This window comes from Vicugna pacos, unplaced genomic scaffold (genome assembly GCF_048564905.1).
Source record: "Vicugna pacos unplaced genomic scaffold, VicPac4 scaffold_8, whole genome shotgun sequence".
NCBI lineage: Eukaryota > Metazoa > Chordata > Mammalia > Artiodactyla > Camelidae > Vicugna > Vicugna pacos.
In genome coordinates, this window is record NW_027328729.1 from 281,337 (window position 1) to 289,335 (window position 7,999).

The window sequence follows — 7,999 nt, forward strand, 5'->3', positions numbered from 1 at the left end:
CTCCCCTCCCCTCCACTCCTCTCCTCTCCCCTCGCCTCCTCTCACTTCCCCTTCCCTCCCCTCTTTTCCCTCCTCTCCTTTCCTGTCCTCTCCCCTTTTATCCCTCCTCTCCTCTGCTCGCTCTCTCTCTCTCTCTCTCTCTCTCTCTCTCTCTCTCTCTCTCTCCCCCCCTTCCCTTCCCTCCCTCCTCCCTAACCCCCCAACCCCTACCTTCACAGGGCCTCATAGATTGCAATCGGTTTCCATGAAATGTGATGAAGAGGGAATGAAGTTTAGAATGATATCCCCATGCCATCGAAACCTTCTTCCCCAGGGACAGCGAGTTATTTGTGGTTGTGTTTGTTTTTGTTTTTCTTGTTGTTGTTTTGGGGTGCAACGAGGGCACAGGAGGCGTTGGGAGTGAGGGTGATGTTTCTCTTTCTGTCTGTCTCCTCCTTAGGAAGGATTTTAAGAGGAGGGAGGACTCACAGAAATCTACCATCTCGTCTCGTACTGCAGCTGTGTTTGAGCTTCCTATACGATCTGGGCGGAACACTCCCCACCCTCACCTCAAGCCGCCATCGCCGCCCCCTCAGCCCCCAGCACCCCCGTCCAGTCCCGCGCTTGGGGTGGTGGTTGGGCATGGGGGGATGTTGGCGGGGTGGTCGTTGGTGGGGGTTGGGGTGGTGGAGGAAACCAGAAAACAGACCACTGTGGCACGTGGCTGACTGGGGCTTCAGGGTGAAGGAGGATGAATAAAATGGCCGGAATTAGGCTAACGGATTGCTTCGTTTTTGGGCGGGGGGGGGGGGGGAGAGGAGGGGAGGATCATTAGGTCATTCATTCATTCATTTGCTTGGGGGGGGGTGTCATTCGGTTTCTTATGCTCGCCCTTAAAACGGTCGACTCTTCTGACTGACCGGTTGCTGCTCACGGTTCCAGGCCCGTTGTTGAAACTGGAAGCTATCGATCTTACTGTTTCTACTGTATTTCAGTCATTGCAAGTCATCATCGTGCTGGGTCTCTGAGTCCTTCTCCGAGGAGAAGGTCGGTCGGTCACGGGACTACTGACCTGACAAAATAGCCTGAGTGACCAAGAAGGCCACACCTTGAGTGCTTATGAGATAATGAGATCTAACCGCCAGCCTCTATAGAATGGGTCACCTGGGAGGCATCGTGACACCATGCTGAGTCTTCTGATGAGAAAACGATTCTGTGGATGGTGATCGATGCTTGATTGTTTGAGCTATGGCTCTAGAACCACCCCACCCACTCCATCCCCAAGGTGGGTACACAGTTTTGAAGACGCTAGCCTGCTGTGAATCCCCTTTGCCCGGCAGAGCGATAAAATGACCTCTTTTCTTCTAAGCTCCAAGGCCTTGTCTCTGGATTCTTGGGCTCATCGGGGACGGGGGCCGATCTTTCGGCAACAAGCGTGCTTCAGAAACAACGGATGCCCGAGAAGGACACTCTGCCTCTCCCTCTTCTTCCGGGCCTGAAATGGGGAGGAAAAAATATCGCTTCCCCTGGAAGCCGGAGTCCAGAGCCCGCCATCCGGAGGGACTTCTGGCTTGGCCTTCTCCTGGGGTGGGGGGAGGGCACGCCACCGCACGTGTTCTTTGTCAACTCCCCGTTTCTCTCTTCTCGAGTTATCTCTTTGGGAAGGCTCCCACACTGGATGAAAACAGACAGACAGGCTGGTATCTCTCCCTACCCCACCCTTCGCCCCCCAAATGACTGATCTTCTGTCCCATCAAAATCACCACTTGTTTTCCAACGTGGCTTTCTTGGATCCTGGAGGACTGACATCAACTTAGAGCCAAGATGGGCACAGAACTGAAGGACCTTCTCGGCTGGCCTAAGAAGTCTGTCATCGTGATGTGGGAGGTATTCTTCGAGGGACCTATCTGACTAAGTGCTTGACGGCCTTTTGGACTTTGAACCAACTTGGAGATAGGAACTAGGATGAGAGGGCCCCCGAAATAGCTCAGCAAACTCTTCTCCACCCTTAGAAGAGAGACAGACAGATAGACAGACAGACAGAGAAAGAGAGAGAGAGAGAGAGAGAGAGAGACAGACAGACAGACAGACAGACAGACAGACAGACAGTGTGTGTGTGTGTGTGTGTGTGTGTGTGTGTGTGTGTGTGTCTGTCTGTCTGTCTGTCTGTCTGCCTGCCTGCCTGTCTGTCTGACGGTCTGTCGGTCTGTCTGCCTGCTTATTGTAGGAACTCTCTGTCAATGGAAGTATAGTTGACTTACAATGTTGTGTTCATTTATGACGTACGGCATAGTGATTCACTTATTCACACACACACACACACACACACACACACACACACACACACACGTATACTTTTTCAGGATAGGTTATTACAAGCTATTGAACATAGTTCCCTGTGCTAGACAGTAGGACCTACTTGTGTACCTAGTTTGTATAGGGTGGTTTATATCTGCTAATCCCAAACTCCTGATTTATCCCTCCGCCTTACCCCGTTCCTCCACCCTACCCTGTCCCCTGTGTTAACCATCGGTTTCTTTTCCATGTCTGCGAGTCCAGTCTGTTTCTGTTTTGTAAATAGGTTCCTCGGAGTCTTTTTAAAATGGAGTTATTTATGTATGGATGGGTGTCTTGACTTACTTTCAGATCCCACCTAGAAGTGATGGCATAGGATATCTGTCTTTCCCTGGGTGACTGACTTCACTAAAACTATGGAACGCTTCACGCATGGGCGTGTGTCGTCCACGTTCAGGGGCCGTGCTGATCTTCTCTGGATGGTTCCCATGTTAGTCTATGTGCTGTGGCAGCAAGCGCTTTCCTTAGGGTTTTTGTCTCAACCTGAAAGCCAGCCCGGAGACTGAAGGTCTTCTAGTTGCCTCCACTATCTGCCTAGGACCCTCTCCACGAATGTTTCCCATTTTCTCTCACCCTTTTGCCTTGGCATCATTGAGTACGAAAACGCTCCGTCTCCTGAAGCCCTGCAGACGGAAGCTGGACAACGGGAGGTAAACGTCAGAGAAATGGCCACAACAGCTCCTGTGGAAACCATCCTCGGGCCTGTTTTCGGGGGAGCCGCTCAGAGAGTTGAGCCGAACACCCCAGGACATCATCAGAGGCATTTCAAACTGCTCGAGCCGTTTCGATGACCCCGATGTGTGGAAATCTCCTACCAGACTGACCCCCTACTCCCGGCCCTGAATCTGGTTTCTCATCTGCTCCGACGATTCACCTTTGTGCTGTACTTTGGTTGTCCACACAAGTGCCTCTTAGGCGATACCTGACTGCTTGCTCCCTAGGCCTAGCTTCAGAAGCCCATCGACACCACCGCCTCCTGAGACGAGATACTACAACTGTTTCCTTGAACAGACCTGTTCTCAGAACTAAGAAACTGGGTCCATGAAACGCAGGCCCCCTAGGAAACCATTCCCTCCCTCCTGCCCCCAGACCGCACGCACGCACGCACGCACGGACGCACACGCACACGCACAGTCAACAGCCCAGCTTTTAATGTGTAAAACTTCCAGGGAAGTTACAGAATAGGGAAATGTTGGGGTCCAGAGTAGGCTGCCCCAAAATGCAAGTGCCCGATGGATTATGCTGAATGAAAGGGACTTCACAAGTGGCCAAGGGGGAGGGTATAGGTCAGTGGTAGAGTGTGTGCTTAGCAAGCAAGCACAAGGTCTTGGGTTAAATCCCCAGTACCTCCGGTCAAAAATAAATGCATAAAATCGAATTCCTCTCCCCGCCCGCCCCCCAAAGTATACACTGCTGTATGTCAACTGTGTCTCAATAAAACTGGAAGGAAAAAAAGGAAAAAAAAAAAAAAAAGCATGATTTAACAAAAGAAAGAAACAAACAAAGAAAGAACTGCCCGAGGCAAGAGGAACACTCTGTCCCTCCTTTCTGCCTCCCTGGAAGCAGGGGAAAAAGAATTTTTTTTTTTTTTTTAAAGTCTCCCATCCCAGAGGAATCTATCAAGTCAGAGGTCTGCTTCCATGCCCTTCCATGATTCTCAAACGGTTTAGTGGGGTTTACCCAGGTTAGGAAAAGGAGGGGACTCCTTTGGCCTGAGACCAGGCGAGATTCTCCCCCCTCCCTCCCGCCTCCCTCCGTGCAGTTGGGACGGGGTGGCCTAAGGGTGGGGAAATTGAAACCAAAAAACAAAAGCCGTTCAACGGAGAGGAGCCGGAGGCCAAGTCAAAGGCTCTGACCTGAGCACAGAGCTTTCTGCATTTGAATGAAGCGATTGAACGAGGCCCTGCCGAATGGATCCTCCTGACGTCCCCGCCCCCGCTTCCAGGAGACAGTCCAGTCGATTTAGGACCCGATTTGGGACCGATCGGTGGAGGAGGCCTGGGCGGCGGCGGCAGTGGCGGCGGCGGCGGCGGCGGCGGCGGCGGCGGCGGAAGCAGCGGCGGGGGGCGGGGGGGGGGGGGGTGCGCGGGCGGGGGCGGGACCAACGGTCGCTCCAGCTCTGCCTGCCTGCCTGCCTGCCTGCCTGCCTGCCTGCCTGCCTGCCTGCCTGCGGGGCTGAGGCCTGAGGGCCACGCTGGTTCCTGCCACTCAGGGAAACTTGTGCGGGTGTTGCCGAAAGATCGCCCTCCCCAACCCCGTCCCTGACGAGCCAAATAACCCAGAGACAGGGTCTTAGAGTTTAGAAGAAAAGAGGCAGCTTGATTGCTTTGCTGGGCAAAGGGGACTCACAGCAGGCTAGTGCCTTCCAAACTGTGAACCCGTCTTGGGGTTGGGGTTTCATGCTTCTGTGGACGAACAGGTTGGAGCATGAAAGGGAATCACAACAGGCGGGAGCATAAAAGGTGCTCATGATCAACAAGGGTCTCTGATACAACTTCCTCCTAAATCTGGATGAGTGTCTGGTAACATGGGACCTCCTGGTGGTCTAGTAGGTCATCAGCCCGTGACCTTCTTTCTCTGGTCAGACTCACCCGGCGGCACCAGCGCCACGGAGGAACTCGGGGTGGGGGGGGTGGGAGGGGGGCTGGTCGTTCTCCTGAGCTTATCCTCCCGTGACTCCCTTCCTGGGGAAAGACTCAGACGTCAAACATGATTGTCAATTTGAACGATCAGAGGAAGGTCCAATCAAACAGTTAGAATCGACAACTTTAGCTGCTTTGAACAGTGGGCCTGGGGCTGGGAGCGGTGTCTGGTCAGTCGAGTTTGCTGATCGTTCTAAAAGCAAGCAGTAAGCATAAAGCCAAAAATTGGCTTAGCCTAAGTGCGGCCACTTCATGATTCCTCCTTCACTGGGGGCCGAGGCGCGGGGGAGGGCAGGGGTGGGGGACACGACTGAGGTGGCGACGAACTTCTCCGTGAATGCTCGGAGCCGAACTGCTCTCTGGGCCTAGGTCCAAAAAAGGCCTGAGTCTCAGCTATGACAGGTTCTCTCTCTTTCTGGGCACATGGACTGACTCGCCCCGCATCCTCCCATCCTGTCAGACCCTTCGGACACGCACCTCCACCCGAGGAGTTCTTTGGCCTCGTCCAGAAAAAACAAACACACGCACGAACAAAACCAACCGAGCACACAGAAACCCTGATGATCTCCTTGGACCCCATTCACTTCGGAGAGTCCCTCTCGTAGAAATCCCCTCAGCTCGATGATTTCACCATAGCCGCCTCCCTTTCTCTGCCGCAGTGACCCCCACCCCCACCCCCACCCCTGCGTGGGCCCTGTCCCTCTACCTATCAAAAGCCAAACCCCAGGAGAAAAGGAAATCAGAATGCTGCTTTGAGCCACTGGATCTGTGAAAGGAACCAAACAGAAAGCCGAAATAACCAAACCAGCCGAACACCAAAAGCGAACAGACAGATACCCCAGAAAGAAGGGCACGCTGACCCTGGCCCCTTTCCTTCCTGGAATCAGGACATAACGTAGATCTACACCCCACCCCCGACCCCACCCTCCCCAGATGTCTTCTTTATGCCGGAACGAGAGTGACGTTCTTAGTGTCGATGGTGCTGTTTTGGAAACGACAGGCCAGCCAAGAAACAAGCACCACTCGGAGGGTTGGAGTACTCAGATTTCTTACGCCGGCGGGCTCAGAGGGGCTTCTGCTCCTAAGCCCTGAGCACCCCCAAGACGTGCACGTGAGGTTTTATAGGGTTAAGTACAAGCTTGGGGTATTCGGCCAATAGGCACGCGATAGCTTTAGCAACAACATTATCACAAGAGTAGAGGCAGTGAGGCGGCAAACCGACATTTCAAGGCCAGATATGTCTCTTTGAAAATCCAGCTGGCTAGCAAAGCATGAATAGGGAATCAGCAAACCGACACTTATTAATTTAGATTTACGAGTTAGCCCAGCAGACCTCAGATCAGGAATCCGACACTTGTTACACTTAGATTTGTGACTTAGCTTGTTAGCCCATCTGGGCTTTTCCTTCACAGTGTAAAGCAGAGAAGGAGAGAATTCTGTACAAACAGACCTCGATGAAAAGAATCCTCATCCTCTTTTAGGCCCCCACCTCAACACACACACACACACACACACACACACACACACACACACACACGCACACACACACGCATGCACGCATGCGCGCGTATAGTTACTCCTGTTCTCTCTCTCTCTCTTTCTCTCTCCCTCTTCCTTTATTACTGATGTTTTTAAAAATGTTTACTGATAACACAGAAAAAAATTGCTGAAGTGTTGTCCAGGAATGATATTCATTTTTGAAAACATGATATATATTGTAAAGGGTTTGGGCTCCCTTAGAAAAATCCCAGTCCAGGCACGATTTTATAGCACCTCTTTTCACTTTCAAGTATCTCATTTCAGACAATAAAGTAGCCTGTCATCTTCCTTGTGCATGACGTTTGTAACTGGCACAAGTCAAACGGCACAAAATTCAGACCCAATCTCCTGATCCGTATGATTCTCATATTCTTTTTCTTTAGTGACCCCAGAAGCTATGGGTCTGTGCCAAACACCCGTGGCTGTTCACTATCCAGCATTTCTTCCATTATCTTTATGTTGTCCTGTTTCTTGGAAGTATTAGCGCAGCTACTTTTCCCGATGGTCTGTCTCTGTCTCTGTCTCTGTCTCTCACTCTTTTCTCCTTCTATTTTTGGGGGGAGGGGCATGGGTTTGATTAGGTAATTTATTTATTTTAACGGTGGTTCTGGGGATTGAACCCAGGACATCATGCATGCTAAGCAGGCACTCTAACGCTGATCTATATCCTTCTCTACACCGCCCCCCACCCCGACCCTCCAGCACCCCCCCCTCCCCGGCCAGGGCCTGTCTTTGCTCAACCCAATAGAAGAGCATTTATGTTTTGCCAGTTTTCTGGGTCCTTCTTTGTTTCATAAAACTGAGAAGAAATACGTGTGGAAGTTCTCTCCTATGAATTGAACAGACTGAAGATCCTTTAAATAACCAAATGAGGTGGAAGTGCCGAGAGTACCATACGGGAACACACCGAGACACATCATCATCAAATTGACCAAAATTAAGGGTAAGGAGAAAATATTAAAATGAGCGAGAGAAAAGCAACAAATAACATACAAGGGAACTCCCGTAAGGTTATCAGCTGATTTTTCAGCAGAAACTCTACAGGCCAGAAGTGGGTGGCACAACATATTGAAAGTGATGAAAGGGGAAAACTGACAGCCAAGAATACTCTATTCAGCAAGGCTCTCGTTCAGATTTGAGGGAGAAATCAAAAGCTTCACAGATAAACGAAAGCTACAAGATTTCAGCACCATCAAGCCGGCTTTACAAGGAATGTTAAAGGATCGTCTCAAGTCATCAAACCCTAAGAAAAGAGAACAAAAAGATGACAGAGAAAGGGAGGGAGGGAGGGAGGGAGGGGGGAGAGAGAGAGAAAGAGAGAGAGAGAGAGGGAGAGAGAGAGAGAGAGGAGACCTACAAAAGATGGCTTTGCCTGTTTAGGGTCTTCCGTTGTTCCTTATAAATTTTGAAATTGTTTGTTCTAGTTCTGTGAGGAATGTCGTGAGTATTTTGACAGGGGTTGCATGGAACCTGCGGATTGCTTT

At 51.2% G+C, this 7,999-nt stretch overlaps 1 non-coding gene across 1 annotated transcript; it reads right to left on the bottom strand.

The window, feature by feature from the left end:
• Window positions 1-2,684: 2,684 nt before the first annotated feature.
• Window positions 2,685-2,793, bottom strand: LOC140692522 (U6 spliceosomal RNA). The gene has a single exon (XR_012068090.1). It is a non-coding gene; the product is annotated as a U6 spliceosomal RNA (small nuclear RNA).
• Window positions 2,794-7,999: the final 5,206 nt, after the last annotated feature.